At 39.8% G+C, this 18,574-nt stretch overlaps 1 protein-coding gene across 3 annotated transcripts in view; it reads right to left on the bottom strand.

Annotated features, from left to right (window-relative positions):
• cdh19 (cadherin 19, type 2) overlaps nt 1-18,574 on the bottom strand; it is a 337,720-nt gene that overhangs the window by 235,898 nt on the left and 83,248 nt on the right. For all 3 annotated transcript variants that reach the window (XM_057824224.1, XM_057824227.1, XM_057824225.1), the window contains one exon: nt 7,817-7,898. The gene's annotated coding sequence lies outside the window, so the exon portion shown is untranslated. The remainder of the gene's footprint in view (nt 1-7,816; nt 7,899-18,574) is intronic.

The following is an 18,574-nucleotide window of genomic DNA, read 5'->3' as shown; positions in this document are numbered from 1 at the left end:
GTGCGCCTTATAGTGTGAAAACTACGGTATATAACAAATAATTGTTTTATTTCTGGGTGAGAAAATATTCTTTACTAATTAAAAATGTGGCTTTTCAAAAATATATTGTATTTAGCATCTAGCTTTTTCTTTTTGGACTTAAAATAAGTTTAATTCTTGGGGGGAAAAAAACTTGAGAAAAAGTACATTTTGTCAAAACAAAAATGAGTCTTTCATAAAAACTTAATATTGCAATATACATGTTCCTTGAATTACTTACAAGTAGCATTGTTACATTTCTTTAAATATTTTTTAAATATATAAATGAACACATTTTCGAAAAACATGTTTTCGAAAAATGTCATTTTCTCAAAAAATAGTGTTTGTCATATAAAGGTACAAAAAGCTTTCCGACCCCTGGTGTAGATTGTTACTGCTGTATCAGCAGCTACTTGTAAACCCAAATTTGGAATTGCTGTTTTTGAAGACGAAACTGTTTTAATTTCATTTTTATTTTAGTTTCATTCTGCAAGTGTTGATGACATGAGCAGCTGTCAGCAAACACGGACGTCTGACATCATTTCAGAGCTTAGCTCGCTGTCTAACTAGGACTTAGCCCCGACATCTTGGCGAGGAAAGTACAATGACATATAATGCATGTTTGTGAATTTATTTATTTATTTAGAATGAGTTTTGAGGTATTTAAAGGGTTAGTTCCGACTTATGCAGAAGTCCGGGTTACATCGCCAGCGCAGGAACGGAACTCATTCGTAAACCGGGGACTACCCGTATATTCATACACAGGTTGTCCCGGGGTTATGACATAACTTACGTGATTTTGACTCTACAATGCGTGTCTCGTCCTCTGTTTCTTCTCCAATCGTTTATTTATTTATTTATTTATTTTTAAGTCTGCCAGCTCTCAGCATTTACGGTAAGTACAGTATATTTTTTTTGGTCATTTACTTTTGTTTAGGGTTGTTCCGATCATGTTTTTTTGCTCCCAATCCGATCCCGATTGTTTTAGTTTGAGTATCTGCCGATCCCGATATTTACCGATCCGATTGCTTTTTTTTTGCTCCCGATTCAATTCCAATCATTCCCAATAATTTTTCCCGATCATATACATTTTGGCAATGCGTTAAGAAAAAATGAATAAAACTCGGACGAATATATACATTCAACATACAGTACATAAGTACTGTATTTGTTTATTATGACAATAAATCCTCAAGATGGCATTTACATTATTAACATTCTTTCTGTGAGAGGGATCCACGGATAGAAAGACTTGTGACTTTGTATATTGTGACTAAATATTGCCATCTAGTGCATTTGTTGAGCTTTTAGTAAATGATACTGTAGCCATGCCCAAATGCATGATGGGAAGTGGAACCGTGACTGTGCGTAGTCCTACCAATTGATATATCTTCTCTGCGTTGGGAAATAGTATAAGGTGTTAAGAAAAAGATCATTTGCTACCTTGCTTCCCCAACTTGCTTCCCATGATATTTCTAATCGTAAGGAGAGGGATTATAAGGCTTTAGCCGAGTAAAAAAAAAAGGCTCCAAAGGCTGCCAAAACTCACTCTACTCATTTTACACTGCCTTTTATCTCTCTATATAGGTAAAATGGCGCCATTACAGATTGAGCGCGACAATGCGTGGGTGGGTCGTGCAGCGCATGCATTAATTGCATTAAATATTTTAACGTGATACATTTTTTAAAAAACTAATTACCGCCGTTATCGGGATAAATTTGATAACCCTACCTAAAGCCTAAACTAAAAGACTCTGGATGAGTGTAACATATAATGTTTGTAACGTTAAATACAATTAGAAAATGATTTAATTTAAAAAAAAAAATATATATATATATATATATATATATATATATATATATTAAAAAGGCATGGCCGATATTTTTTTGCCGATTCCGATACTTTGAAAATGATGTGATCGGACCCGATCGATTGGCATCGATCGACATCTCTACTTTTGTTATTTATTAAGTCTAATAAATTGAAATGGTTGATTTCTTTAGTAATAGCTATGTATATCCGGTATTTCATTATACTACAGTATAAGTGCGGTCTGCTTCCCTTTGTTGTACTTGGACTTGTTTGAAGTCACGCCAGCGCTACTTTCTGTTGGTTACGATTGTTGCTTTCACGTTGGGAAGCGGGGGTGAACGCCAGGTAACATTTCAAAAAGGCAGAGAAACGGTAAAGAGATGCCTTCCCTCGATAGCTCACTATTAGCCCGCTAGCTTATTGAGCAGTGTTTGTTTTCACCGCTGGACCGGTGCCACTAACAGCTGCCGTTTCCATGGTGTGAAGAATTATGGTATGATTGGTGTTTCTGGAGGGAAGTCTTTTTTTTTTTTTTTTTTTTTTACTTTATCGAAATGACGTAAGATACATGTTTTTTGTTTGTTTATTTGAAGGGTATTAAACAGTACTTAAAGGGTTAATTCTGACTTACACAGAAATCCGAGTTACATCCCCAGCGTAGGACCAGAACTCGTTCGTAAACAGGGGACTACCTGTACAGTTCTCATATTCTGTTTTTAATCACCAAAAGTATATTCTAGTAAATTCTGCAACAACAGCAACAAAAAAACCATTCGATTTGAGTCAACAGATAAAGCTTGTAAAAGCACAGCATGACTATTCTGTAACAACAAAAATGTGTTTTTCTCAAATGCTCTTTGGCATTTTATCTAATATAGTATTGATAAAGAACAAAACTTTTCCTCAACTTTTAGTTTTCCTTCTTATCAGAAGCCCACTGAAATAAAAACATGACTTCACGATAAAATGGCGTGGGACAACGATAAGCTTGGTCCATTTGGGACATTTCCTTTCCCTTTTGCTCTTGTGAGTTATTGTTCTTTTGCATGAATGAGCACGTGTGCAGAGCCTTCATGACAAGGCCCACTTTTTTTTTTTTTTTTGCATGGCAGGCTAATGGCAAGCCGTCGACGGTACCAGCGATGCAGCCTTTCAACAGCCATTAACTATTACTGCTGGGACAAACGCGCTCTTCTAATTGGGCTAAGTAGTGGACTTTTGTTAGACATTTGGTCAAGCTCTGACCTTCTGGTGTTTTTAAAGTTTTCTGTTTTTATGTTGAGTCAGCATATATTGCGACCAAGCATACATATTTTTAATTCAGTTGAAGTTCTTCTTTGAAGGGCGCATGGGAGTTGTGCAAAAGGACACAGAAATGGCAGCTTCAATACAAAATGCTAGACTTCCTGTGTATTTTCAGGGATGGGTCCTTCAGACTTTTTTGAGGGTCTAGCCATGATAGACATGTCAACTAAAATTTATGTTGCTCGGTCAAACTAGCTTCAGGGGCTGAATTTTTGTGTCTAATCAGTCTTTGACAGATGATGGGGGAAATGTCAGAAAAAATGGCTGCTTCAAGCCATAATTGTGGTATTCCTGTGTCTTTTTAAATATGGGTCTTTGAAACGTTTTGTGAGGGTTAACTGTTTTACACATATTGACCAAGCTTTATGTTGCTCAGTGAAACCAGCTCCAAGAGCTGAATTTTTCCGTCTAATTAGTCTATGACAGATTAGGGGAAAATGTCATAAAAATGGCTGGTTCAAGCAAAAATGGTGGTATTCCTGTGTCTTTTTAGATATGGGTCTTTGAGACTTTTTTGGAGTGCTGTTTTACACATATTGACGAAGTTTTATGTTGATCAGTGAAACCAGCTCCAAGGGCTGAATTTTTCTGTTGAATCAGTCTTTGACAGATGACGGGAAAAGGACACAAAAATCGCTGGTTCAAGCCAAAATGGTGGTATTCCAATCTGATTTTAAATATAGGTCTTTGAGACTTTTTTGAAGGGCTAACTGCTTTACACATATTGACCAAGTTTTGTGTTGATCAATGAAAACAGTTCCGAGGGCTGAATTTTTCTGTTGAATTAGTCTTTGTCAGATGATGGGGAAATGACATAAACTGGCTGGTTCAAGCCAAAATGGTGGTATTTCTGTGACTTTTTAGATAGGGGTCTTTGAGGCTTTTTGGAGGGCTAACTGTTTTACATATATTGAACAAGTTTTATGTTGATCAGTGAAACCAGCTCCAAGGGCTAAATTTTTTCTGTGAAATAAGTCTTTGACAGATGATGGGAAAATGACAAAAATGGCTGCTTCAAGCCAAAATTGTGGTAGTCCTGTGTCTTTTTAGATATGGGTCTTTGAGACTTTTTGAGTGTCTACCTGTTTTACACATGTTGACCAAGTGTTATGTTGTTCAGTAAAACCAGCTCCAAGATCTGTCTAATTAGTCTTACATGACTTGAAAACTACACAAAAATTGCCACTTCAAACCTGTATGGCCGACTTCCTGTGTCTTTTTAGATGTAGGTCTTTGAGACCTTTTTGGAGGGCTGTTTTACACATATTGACCAAGTTGTATGTTGATCAGGGAAACCAGTTCCAAGGGCTGAATTTTTCTGTCGAATTGGTCTTTGAAAGATGGGAAATTGACATGAAAAATTGTTCGTTCGAGTCAAACTTGTTGTATTCCTGTGTCTTTTTAGATATCGGTCTTTGAGACTTTTTTTTGGAGTGTCTACCTGTTTTACACATGTTGACCAAGTTTTATGTTGTTCAGTTAAACAAGCTCCAAGGTCTTTCTTTCTAGTCTTAGGAGACTTGAAATTACATAAAAATTGCCACTTCAAACCAATATGGCAGACTTCCTGTGGCATTTTAAGGATGTGTCCTTGAGACTTTTTTGAAAGTAAAATTACAGAAAAAATGTCCACCAAGTGTTATGCTGCTCAGGGAAACTGGCTTCGAGGGATGAATTTTTCTGTATTTTTTGTCTTTGACAGAAGACAGGAAAATGACACAAAACGGCCACTTTAAATCAAAATGGTTCCTGTTTCTTTTAAGGGATGGGGTCCTTGAGACTTTTGACGGTCAACTTATAATAAAGATGTCCACCAACATTTATGTTGCTTAGTGAAACTGGCTTCGAGGGTGCTATTTTTCCTGTATGATTTGTCTTTAACAAAAGACATGAAAATGACACAAAAATAGCCTCTTCAAACCAACTTACCACATTTCTTATCTTTTCGGAGATGGGTTCTTGAGACTTCTTTGAGGGTCTACGTCAGGTAGACATGTCCACCAAATTTCATTTAACTAAGTCAAACTGGCTTCAGTGGCTGAATATTTTATCTATAGGTAATTCAACGTTGAGGAAAATGGGAAAATGATACTAAAATGGCTGCTTCAAGCTAAAACAGCTGACTTCATGTTAGTTTTCAGGCACAGATTCTTCTACATCTTCTAGAAATAACTACCAAATTTCATGTTCATGCGATTGCAAGAATATCCACCCCCAGGCGCAGTCACAGCCACACATCACGTGTCCGATAGCGCAGAGAGCGATCGACAGAAAGGACGTATGGAGCGAGCTGGGAAATGCTCTTGGCGCTTCTGCCGTATCGCTCCAACCGCAGCTGTTGCGCGGGTCAGACTGGCCACAATTGTCTGAAATTCACTGTCCAGCCATGTTCGAGAAATTTTGAGTCCACCTTACTTTGCTATTGCTATAACGTAAGGCCTAGACATAAGGTCTACACTTGTGACTCATGAGTGACAGGGGAAATCCCTAGTGGATTCCAAGCGCACACAACATGGCATCAAGTTGTCTTTTCGGGTTGCGAATCTTCATAAATCATGTGCAGACGACTAAAAGAAAAATCCAGGTCGATTTATCCAGTTTCTCGTGTACGCCATTGCTAACGCAAAACAACGCCGTAAATTTCCCATGTCAACCAAGTGATGCTGCAAAGTGCAAACCTCATTTAGATGCGGTTGACTATTGTTTTCTTGTCCAGGACGCGCCTAACTTGAAACTATTACCTTGCCTTTTAACCCTTTCCAGGACAATTGTCGCTACAGTGGACAGCTACTCAAACGTTGACACTTAAGACCTTTACCTTTTATAGGGCAAGTCACAAATTTTGGTCACTAAATAAACTTAAATATTAGCAATTAATATTATATATGGCGGAAAACACAGTCAAGGCTGAAAAAGCAGTTTCTGCTCTTGCACCCCTTTTTAAAATAAACTGCTTAATTTTAAGCCAAAACAACTTTAGTGTTTGATAGAATAATATGTCTATGTGCTGCCATAGCAGTTTCATGGCACATTATGCCCCCGGACTATTTTTAAATTGTCCTTTTTACCCTGCAGACCCCCGTTTACAGACACTGCGCAATCGCTTTTGTTTCATCCTAGCCATAAAAAGTGTAAAAATGTCCATTTTTAGCTTAGAATCATTCATTGATGCCTAATAATTAGTTTAAAAAAAAAAAAAAAAAAACTTAAAATTATTCACTCGCATATTTTAAACTTTTAAACAAATTACATCACAATGAAAAAATTAGTGTCTGTATACGATGCGCATCATCTACCTCATAACTATCACTTAATTACATTTTTTTTTTTTTTTGGGTAGGGTCGCATTTTCCCCGATACTTTAGATGATAAATAATCGACCTAAACAAAGAAAAGAAAATCTCGACCACTCCTTGTTTTCTGTGACTTTTGCATCGTGACCCCTGTTATATTACCGTGTTTCACCCATAAAACCCCCACAAAGTCCGGCTGTGGGCATTCACAGCTGTGTCTTGACACTCGGTGATACATGCTACACTGAGTTTTGGGATTGAAACAAGGTAAGTACATGATAATATCTCGTTAAAATCATGGTGTCTTTAATTATGCTCGCTCATGCTCTCACCTCGAGTTACCGAAAAAAAACTCTTGCTGTTCATTTCGCGTGCGACGCGTTGAGCGGCATCTGGGACGTGTCTACCACGCAGCCGCACTGCAACTGGTGTGCATCGGCTGATTGACTTTAACGGCCGTGTTTCACTGCTTTCACGCGGCGGCATCGTTGTCACGCCTTGTGTGTTACCGGGGTAAGAGGATGAACGCCGTTACGCGAATGCTATGCTAATGGTATTAGTTACATTTAGTGTGTGATGATCACTCAGCACGCACCTTTAAAGGCTAAAGCAACATTGCAGATTCTCTTAATCCAAGAAAACACATCTTACTGTGTGTGCAAGCCTGCGTGGGGAATGGAGACGACACACTGGCGAGTGGGGGGGGGCAGCACTTTACGAGTGACACAACCAGACACTTCTACGACGCTGGCTAACTACACATTAAATGTCACACATTGTGACCATGTGACGGAAACTATTGCGAATTTTCGTATCGTTAGATGAAAACTGGCATTCGTCTCGTTATGTTTTAGACTCCCAAAACACGCTTTTGGCTTATTATCGTCTCATCATCTTCTGTGTTCATTGACGAAATATTCCCGTTATCATCATCATTGACGAAAACAACACTGATGAGTGACCTGTACGGGTTAAAGACTGTTTAATACCCATTAGCAGCCTTTGTTGTGTTTTCCAATTAGCATATGTAGCATGCTGAGCCAGCACGTTGCGGCTTTTTTCGTATTCGTCCGACGGCGTTGAGGTCACGCCACCTGACTGATAAGCTCGTCCTTCGCCGCAGATTTGATTAATGGACATCAATTAGGGGCGGCTTAAGGCGCCCCGCAGGGAAAGCGGGCCCGACGCCCTTTCGCGTGCTCCGATATAACGACCGCCTCAACAAATCGGGTGCCGACCGGCCAGACAGACAGAGGATGAGAGCCAAATTGCAGTTGGAAGGGAAAAATGAACGGCTTCGCTCGTTGATCAAAGTAAAGCGCATCTGTCTTCATCAGCACTGACATCACCTTGAAGGAGGTCCGCTTAGCCGTTTATTAGCACTTACCTCCCACTCTTCGCCGCCATCAATGAGAGGGAGCGGCCACTCATCTTCGGAAGATGAACCAACGGAAGATGGTCTCACATTTCTGAGAACAATGCATAAGATCAATTTAACTCATTGGGGACATGAAATTGAAATGAAAACATTAACATGAACAACAGAATGACTATGAATATAACAAAAATATGAAAATAATTTCATAAATACAAAAACAAATGGATTTTTAAGAATAGATTAAACAAAACATGCATACCTTAAAATCAATATAAAATATATTTAGAATTAATTTTTTTTTTTTTAATGAAAATGTAAAATTACATTAGAAATAGGGGTGTGACTAAATATCGAAATGGTGATATATCATATACTTTGTATAACAAATGGTTATCGATATGCTCCTGCCAAGAATCGAGATATCGTTTTAAAAAGGTGTCAATGTCTAAATAAATTAATTAAAAAAAAGGAACCAACAAGTTGCTACCAAAATCTCTTAATTCTACAGCTGCATTGACGGTGCACAACGCCGAATCCATTTAGACTGGGAACGTTTGCTCATTCAAAACCAGAGCATTCACAGTCATTCTGTCCGATTTTCTGGGCATTTACAGGTCATTTCCTGTTGAGTTCGAGTCACTGCCTATTCATTTGGGTGATTCCCAGGTCACTCCCTGTCCTGTAACTCAAAATAAACAGGAAGTGACCCATAAAATACCCCAATATCAACAGGAAGTAACTGAAAATCAGCAGGTAAATGACCTTAAATAGCCACAAATTACCTCATTGCCGGACATTGGCTGCTACTGACTGCCATAGACGTTCAATCCGTTTGAAGTTCAAATGGATTGGACGTCTACTAGTGATAAACTTGTTCCAATTCACAGCAGAAGCTCGTTTTTCTGTTTATTAGTCGTTTGTAGAATATCCTAGAATGATTTCCTGACCAATGTATCGATAATCGTTGTATCGCCATATCGTCAGTTTATCGTTATCGTGATCTTTGTATCACAAATCGAATCGTATCCTTAGGTACCAAGAGGTTCCCACTCCTAATTAAGAAATATTAAAAAAAAAAAAAATTTGAAATTAGAACTACTTGTACATAATACCAGTGTTGTTAATCTTACTTTTAAAATGTAATTGCCGTAATTTCTGGACTATAAGGCGCACCTGACTATAAGCCGCCAGCCACCAAATTTGACATGAAAACGGCTCATAGATAACCCGCACTGGACTATAAGCCGCAGTTGTCCTCACTGTATTATGGGATATTTACACCAAAAGATATTAACTGGTAACATTTCATTTGACAAAGGCATTATAAGACTGTCATGAAACCAAATGAACCACCATGAAGCTTTGAACCAATTGGCTGCAAAGCCTTATTGTATCAAAAATCTTCATTTGGCCATCACTGCTCCCTTGGGGGAGACAATCAACCTCTGCTGCCAACACTGTTGTCATCCAGCATTCCTCTTAGCATGCATTGCGGCACTACAGATGTAAATAACAATCAAAATTCATGTTCTGTGCTAATTATTTCTTCAGTTACTGTTCCAGTTGTTTCATTAATTGCTAGTTATTGTATTTGGTAACATTTTTTGGATAGTGGTGCCATAATACTGTTATAATTATTACATGACACTGTCATAAGCATTATTGAATGCTTATAATAGATGTCGGTTAGTGTCATCCAGCAAATTATCTGACTTTTGAATGGACGTAAAAGATCTGAGCTAGACATAAATGGAGTTAGTGACATATTATGCCACATGACACATATTGACATCAGTCAGAAGCATTCAGTAATGCCCATGATAGTGTCATGTCATAATTATGACGTTCTTATGACAGTCTTATGATCCTGCTCTCAAAAAAAGTTCTAAATAAATCATCAAATAAGCCGCACTGGACTATAAGCCGCAGGATTTAAAATGAGGGTAAAAGGTGGCGGCTTATAGTCCGAAAATTAAGGTAGGTAGTTACAAATTACTTCTCCCAAAAAGTTATTCAGTTAGTAACTCGGTTACCTCATTGTAAGAGTACCTAATTACTCAGCAAAGTAACTGGCGTTACTTTTCATGTTCTAAACATTATTACATGATACATTCTATAGTATCTTTCACATCAGAGATGTTCATACGCTGCTGGTCAAAAGTTTTGGCACCCTTGCAATTCTGTCGGATAATGCTCACCATAAATTTCTCCCAGAAAATGATTGCAATTAAAAATGCTTTGGTAATAATATCTTCACCTATTTTGCTTGCAATGAAAAAACACAAAAGAGAATCGGGAAAAAAATTAAATCATTATCATTTTACACAAAACTCTAAAAATGGGCCAGACAAAAGTATTGGTACCCTTTTGAAAAATCATGTGATGCTTCTCTAATTTGTGTAATTAACAGCACCTGTTACTTACCTGTGACGCATAACAGGTGGTGGCAATAACCAGAGTTGTTAATCTTACTTTAAAAAAGTAATTAATTACAGTTACAAATTACTTCTCCCAAAAAGTAATTGTGTTAGTAACCCAGTTACCTGAATGTAAGAGTAATTAGTTACTTGGTAAAATAACTGGTGATCATTTTCATGTTTTTTTTTTTTTCTCAAAAAACAGGTCACACAATGTGAAGTTTAAAGGGTTTTTGGAACAATTGGCCCTAGCCCAATCCTTTACCCTAAACTTAACTAGACACAGGGGTATTGCAGATATTGCGATAACTAAATAGTAACTTTTGCTATGTGTGGAAGTCATTTAATGTTGTGATACAACCGTTAAAGTTGTTAAAATTGCTCCCGTTTTTGCATTAGTTCCCTTCTGTCTACTTTCGACATGTGTAAGTTTTAAAACTGTTTCATCATTTAAAAATAGATTTAAGTCTAGATTTTGCAGATTTAGGAGCATTTTAGATTAAAAATTAGCTTCGCTAGGAAGGTTCTCTACAACAGAGCCTTCCTGAGAGGTCTACTGCTTTATGATGGCGGCTGTTTACTAACGCATCTAGTTTTTTATACATGTTGCTAATGCCGCCTTGTCTGCCTTTTGCATCTAGTTCTATAATTTGTGATATCCACCGTACCATCATGTGGAAGTAGTTTGAAGGCTATCGGCTACAGTCAGGTATTATTGGAGGAAAAAAAAAAATTTATTGAGCCGCTTGTTTTGACCGTATGTGTAAAGGCCAAAAACGCCTATGACCATACCTGCTGTTTGTGTTGAATTGGGAAACATAAAACTATTCAGTCTTATCTTTATCTAATGAATGTTTATGCTAACAAGTTGAATAATTATCATCAAGCTTCAAAACGGTTGGTCGAGCATGTTTGGTTGTCAATGGGACATCAACTTGACAAACTTTTTAAAAAGATTTTGGGATTTTTTTTTCTCTTTTTGGGTCCAAATGTTGATTATAATTGATCAGTGAAGAAAACAACAGAGGTTATGGTGTCCTGAAAAAAGGGAGCCAACCTGGCCATTGTGAACATTTTTTTCTTTGAAATATGAAGGCAACATCAAAGGCATGCAAATTCGGCCAAAACAGGCTTAGGTGTTAAAGGGTTAAAGCAATCACAAAATAATGTAAAAACTGAAGCTAACTGAAGATAAAATATAATATTTTCAAAAATCTATTAAAAGCATAAGTACAAACAAAAAAAAAATGAATAAAAAAATGCAAAATAAAAGCATGTAGAAATAAATATTTTGAAACGTAAGTCCGAAATGTGTTCAATGATTTAACAACATCTTTCTTTAAAGTAAAATATATACATATACATATACACACAGTGTATGTGTATATATATAACATTTGAATTATTGCCTACAGTTATCGACCTTTGTAAACGGTCACTGTTTATTGTACTTGTTGCTAGGATATTTTCTTTCAAACAAGCTGGTGAATACAGTACAACATAACCACTAACTCAGCCATTACGGGAGACAAGGGTTTTCAAAACGTTTAGAGTAATGATGATGACACGTTAGCGAGAGCCAGAATTCCTCTTTCCGCTCTCATTTTCTTTCACCCGGCAGGAGCCGGAGACTCAAACCCATCCCGGAAACCTCTAATCCCTCAGTGATGCCCATTTGCTGAAATATAAATAATAGAATCGCTGTCAGGCCCGGACGGGTGGCCGCGGCGGTAATTGCCGCGTTTAAATGCTCGGGGATCAGATGGGCTCGACGGGAGCTCCGCCTCTGTTTCGTGTGTGTGTTTTTGTGCATTTGACGCTTTTCCGCACAATTATCACCGCCTTTGGGAATCCCCAGTGAGAGCTGCAACACTTAAAAACATGCAAACGTTTACATTTTTTTAACAAACTGGAACGGCACTCATATTATTTACTATAGAGATCCCTTGCCAATTCAAGCTTCAATATTTGCAGTTTCGTTTATTCGCAGGTTTCTGAAAAGTATTCCAAAAATAATAGAAATGAAAAAATATGAGTTGCTTCATTTTGAGGCGTGAGAGAAAATGTTTCGCAGCAAAACGTACTGTACATTAGTGGTCCCCAACCACTGGGCCGGGGACTGGTACCGGTCAGTGGCGCATATGCTACCGGGCCTCAAAGAAATAATAATTTATTAACAACCGCATCCTGGCCTGTGCCTTGCCTCTTTTCTCGTATTTAATGTTTGGCTTATTGTTCTACTGTATTACTATAACAAAGTTAATATATTCAGTGGGGGAATACCGCATTGGCCCGAATATAAGACTGTGTTTTTTGCATTGAAATAAGACTTTAAAAGTGGGAGTCGTCTTATATTCAGGGTCTAGACATTGTACCCATTCACGACGCTAGATGGCGCCAGATATCATTGAAGCGATGTTCTGTCATGACAGATCTCAGCTACTCTCAAGTTTAACCAGTTTGCATTATTTTATTGCAATGTTTTTCCTTATTCAGATTTGTTTCAAGACTACAGTTACAGTCAGCCCCCACTTTGGTGGTTGTTATTGTAATTTTGTTGTTTTATCACAATAGATTGGTTTATTTAGATTTCAAAAACCAGAAGCCATTCATTTATGAATGTGATTGCACTTCAGTTTACATATTTAAATGTTCAGATATTAAGATTTGAATGAGGCAAAATAACATGTTTTTTTTCTCAAATATATTGCTATAATCGTTTGTTTCAGATGTACTGTAATTATTTTCTGTAAACAAATTAATTTGGTGTTCAAAACGTCTTTTTTCAAACTTGAGGCTTGAAAAAGAGGCGGTCGTCTTATAATCAGGGCCGTCTAATATTCGGGCCAATACGGTAGTATCTTTCCTCATATTTACTGTTTGTATTACTCTAACACACCCAATACAAAATAAATAGCATTTATATCATAGTTTAAGAAAAACAAGCAGAATGTATTTGACATTCTGAACAGTTTGACTTGAAATTATGAGAATTTGCAGCGCCAAGACAATGGGCAGATAAGAGCAGAACAAACACAGGACGCCTTCTGACCATGGAAGCCCAACGCGCGTCATGCAGCTGACTGAGCGAGATTGACGCTGACAAGCAGGTGATAGGCAAGACATCTACAAGCCCACGTCTGCACCACCAAATCCTGCAATCAGCTCTTCTGGACAGTCCAAAACAAATGGCGGGATATCTTGCCTTGGCACAAGGAAAATCTGATATGGAGGAACCTGCGACTGAGAAGTGAACACTCAGCACTCACGTGGCGCTGAGGATGGCAAAATCTTTAACTCTCGATGCCCTGACGACAGTAACGCCCAAATTCTCCTGTCCAATCCAAAAACAGACAATCCTAAATAACGCCCAAACACACCCTTCTTCCAGACCGCAGCTTGCCTCACCAGAGCCTTTAAAATACAATGTTTAACTAATCGTCATTTTTCTCGGGAATGTTTTGTTGACTTGTGATATGGTGACCCTCGATCCAGTTTGCCTCCACGCCTGGGTCTCTTTGCTGTCTTGCCTTGCCGTTTGATCACTGTCGACCTCAATACATTTTCAACTTGTGTTTCGAAGCCTTTTTCCAGCTTTAAAAATGGAGTCAGTACAAGGGGTTAAGACTAAGAATGCGTTTGGCCTTTTGGCCAGGTTGGTGGAATTCCGCTTGCCCAGGTCATTGGAATTGCGCTACCGTGGTTCTAGCGGTTCGGCTGGTTCAGCCTCTTGACACACCAATCTGCCCGCCTACTCTATTGACTCATCCGAGTAGAGGTATGTGGACATTGCCCCCTAGTGGTGGCCACCATTACTGGAGTGTTTACACACCTCAGTAGCAGCCTAGCGTCCATCAATGTAAACAGTAACGTTAGCTGCCTGTTGCTGGCTGTCTGCGGAACACCTCAGCAATGGCGGACAGGGTACTTCTGGTCGTTTTGCTCGGATTAGTCAATAAATATAATAATAAAACTGAATAGGATGTTGTCAACTCAATTGGAGCTAGCTATTGGCACTTGTCCTCGATAATGAAGTATGATGTAGGCGCATCAGATTTGTTCCCGGAAATAATAAGCCCACATGCTAGCGAAGATGACTGAAAAACAGACTTCTTTGTACAGCTTTTTAAGGAGAAAAGGCCACCTGACGAGTCCAAAGAGGAGCCTACGTCAAGTCCACTCTGCATAATATGTGGCCAAAAGGAACTGAAGCCTTCAAAGCTGCTTCGACACAGAGAGTAAGCACCCTGGAATAATGGATGAGCCTTTGTAATTTTTGAAACAAAAAAGCGTGAGCATGAAGCACAAAAACATTTAGTGAGGGCCACCACATCAGCAAAAGTCAATGCACTGAGAGCATCATACTTCGTGGCGACTCGTGATGCTAAAGCCGAGAAACCTTTCATTATTGGAGAAAAATTTATTATGCCTGCGACCAAGGATATTTGCTGTCAAGTTTTAGGAGAGGCCGCAGTTTAAAAAAGGTTGATTCAGCGTGTGGTGAGTTACAGTTTCCCTGCACTTAACGTTCGTTTTTAGCCCAGTCATGTTATTTTATATTTACTGTATTTTTCTGCCACACATTGCCGGCTTGTGAAAAAAAGGCCCACATCACACTGATCCGTGGTGTAAAAAAGGGTTAGGGACCACTGCGGTACATGACTCAGGGGCTTACCCAAGAATGATTGACAAACTAGACCGCCAATAAGAGTGGCTTTATCCCGTGAGCTTATTGGCTGCGTACATCTTAGCCTTTGAGACCACCCAAAGCCCACTACAAAACCTCCACAACATCTAGGGGAATCTTAACCTTTTTTAAATTTTCAACTCTAAAATGGAACACTCTATCTTGCCCAACACATCCAGGACCATTTATACCCGCTTTTAGAGCACCTAATGCCCGCTACAAACCTCCAACACCTCCCAGGGAAATTTCAACAACTTTACCTGCAAATAGAGCACTGCCAAACACCTCCACGACCTCTGAGGGGATACTAAGCGGTAGTTTTCTACATTTTTACCTGATTTGAAAGCTCTCAATGCTGGCTACAAACGTCCAACATCTCCAGAGGAATTTTAACTATTTTTTTACCCGCAAATGAAGCATCATATCCCCGCTACATGCTTGTTAGTGGACTGCCACGACATCCAGGAGGTGTGCCAAATTTCCCCCATGCATTACAGAGTGACCGCCTAAGGACAGTAATTACTGTAAATATATTTAAATACTGTACATGTGATGTATACCATAATAAATGTAAATAAATACTGTTTACGTCGTTCTTCTTTGGGGGGCGTGGGGGGGATCCTACTTCGCAGTTTTTCACTTTTCCTAGGGGGTTTTGATCTCCATTAACAGCAAAAACGAGGGATTACTGTATACTGAATATGTCTGGTCCAAAAGTGGTAAACAGGGTTAGTTTGCTTGTCTGTCTCTTCAGGGGCAAAAAAATGGAAGGTGTTCTTCAACAATCTAAGATCAGAGCGCCGCGTTACCCCCCTCAGGTCACCAGCTGCAATCTTTGCTTCATCTCCGCCTTTTACCTCTCGCCGTCATCCATCATTCATCATTCGCGGCTCCCTCCCGGGCGCTCGCCGGGCCCCCGACCTCCGTTCGCCTCGCGGCCAAAATGTCAAGCTCCGTGCGGAATAATTGAACAGGCAAGAACTTAATATAACCTGGTAGCCGGGCTTGTTCTAACATTGGTTCTTTCCTTTTCCTTTTAGCGCTGGTGCACTTGGCAAGACTTAGAAAACACAACTTTATGTATATATTTCCTAGTGTTGCACAGATACTGGTACCGATACGGTACTAAAATTAGTATTGATGGAGTATTAAGTAATAACATGCATTATGTACTTTTTGCAGATCTAGTTTCCAACTGCTTGTCACCCTACCCAAGATGGCTGCCAGCTATGCACAGTGCTGTAAAAAATACGGTTAAAAAAAGGAGGCAGAGATGCACCCTCCCACCAATGAGTTTAACACTAATAAACATCCAATCCATTTGAAGTGGGGGGAATGGCAGCAAATGAACGAACATTCTAGCACTGTCAATGTCAGGCAATGAGTTAATCAATAAAAGTTGTTCTTCCTCAAATATGACCGACCTTTCGATTGTTAAAAAGTCTTGAAGACCCACGCTAGAAACGTAACAGGAAGTCAGCCATTTTGTGCTGAAGATACAATTTCTGGCAAATTGCAGAACTAAATCGACACAAAAAAATTAGCAACCCTGAAACCAGTTTCACCAATCGACATCAGCTTTGGCTGAAGTGTCGATGCTAACAGGAGGCACAAGAAAGTCTTGAGGAACCATGCCTGGAACGCAACAGGAAGTCAGCCATTTTGGTCTGTAGAAGCCATTTTTGGCAAATTCCAGATGTAAAACTGCACAAAAGATTAGCCTCCCAGATAACCCGTTTCACCAATCGACATCAACTTTGGCTGAAGTGTCGATCCTAACAGGAGGCACAAGAAAGTCTTGAGGAACCATGCCTGGAACTCAACAGGAAGTCAGCCATTTTGATCTGTAGAAGCCATTTCTGGCAAATTCCAGATCTAAGACTGCACAAACAAATTAGCCCCCCAGATAACCCTTTTCACCAATCGACATCAACTTTTGCTGAAGTGTCTATTCTAACAGGAGGCACAAGAAACTCTTGAGTACTCAGGCCTGTAATTCAATCACTGCTTCCAGTCCCGGCATCTCTTAAAGAGACCGTGCATAGTTACGGACATTACAGTATAAACAGTATAAAATAAAAATAATAATATGCATAAATTCATTTACAGAACAATCCCAGGAATTGCTTGTTGTTTATAAAAACTTAACGTCATTTAAAAGAGTCGGAGATTTGTTGATGCACTGAAAAGCTGGACCAGCAAATCACGCCCCTGATATTAAAAAAATTAAAAATTGGGGAAATTTGCAGCAACTGGGGAGCAAATAGCCAGGCTCAAACGGTAGTTCAACATGCCAAAAAGACAGTTGCATTTACTGTCTTTTTTCAAAGACAGTAAATGCAACTGTCAGATGGTTCGAAACGAGTCAGAAAAGCAACAACCGGCGATGAGGGTAGCCGCAGCTATCATGCTAACAGGCTGGACCGGGTGCACCAGGAGGCTAGCAACGCAGCAGCTCGCCAGGTTCACAGACAGACAGCCAAGCCGGGGCAGGAGGCCGCTGCCGTGGCAGCAGCTGGTCATGTTCAGCCCCACCTAGAGTGGAGGCCAGCTACAGCGCCAGCAGTCAGCCAGGTGGACCACCAACAGCCGGAGCAACAGGCCAGTACCCTTATTGGAAATTCAGGTTTGGGCTGCACAATTTGTATGGTGGTGGGAAGTTTGGGGCCAGAGACGACAGGGGGATGAATCTCGCAAAAGAGTGGGTTTGTGTTATTTATTGTAATCTCAGGGTTTTTTTTTTTTATGTTTTACAATTTAGACTACGTTACTGCCCACCTGTGGTTATGCGGGCAACTGCCTGTGCTGTGCAGAGCATAGCCTAAATAATTGTAAATTGTCACAACATTTATTGATGGATATTTTCTGGAATAGAGGCTTGTAATTCCCACAATATGTTGTTTTCTGCACCATTTATTGCGTGTGTTCCGGGGCCTGTGCCCGTCTCGTCATCCCTGCGCTACCATATGCACTTTGCGATCCGGAACCTTATGATTTACAAATTAAGCACTGTCTAAAACTCCCTGAAACACAACACAAACGTTATTATTTAACTCATTGCCCTCCCAGTCAAAATAGATTGGACATCTAGCACCATCAAGGGCAGCCATAGATTTCAACGAGTGCCCTATAAAGGATTAACCTCATTTGCCTAACCGTGCATTAGAGCGCTGTGTAAACAACGTAAATGGAGCTTGAACAGCTCCAATAGCGACGCTGGACTGTTCACGGCCGGTCACCAAAGAAATCAATCCCTCCCGGCCGTTCTGCCGCCACCGTTTCCCGCGGATGGCCCGGATGCTTATCACCGAGCACACGCTTGCAGCTGGCGCCGCACGCTGCCAGTTGTTGAGCCGCGTGTCCCTGCTAAGCTGTGCATGACTGGAGCAACCACACACACACGCTAACAGGTTCACATCTGAGCCAGAGCGCTGCGGTGAGGCCTCGAAGGCTGCGCTGTAGTCGACTTGTTTCTGTGCGAGGCTTGCTGCTGAGGCTGTGATTTCGCTGCTTGGCTGCAGTCCTCAGCTACCATCCAAAAGGGTCTCAGAGGAGGCTCGCAATAACGCTCCCAGTAACAGTTATCCTCAAATACCGGTACTGTATATCACTGATTCTTGAGAATTTGCCAAAAACATGTCTCACCTGGAAAAATGCTTATTC

The sequence above is a fragment of the Corythoichthys intestinalis genome, chromosome 20 (assembly GCF_030265065.1).
Source record: "Corythoichthys intestinalis isolate RoL2023-P3 chromosome 20, ASM3026506v1, whole genome shotgun sequence".
NCBI lineage: Eukaryota > Metazoa > Chordata > Actinopteri > Syngnathiformes > Syngnathidae > Corythoichthys > Corythoichthys intestinalis.
This window is presented reverse-complemented; position numbering and strand designations above follow the sequence as displayed.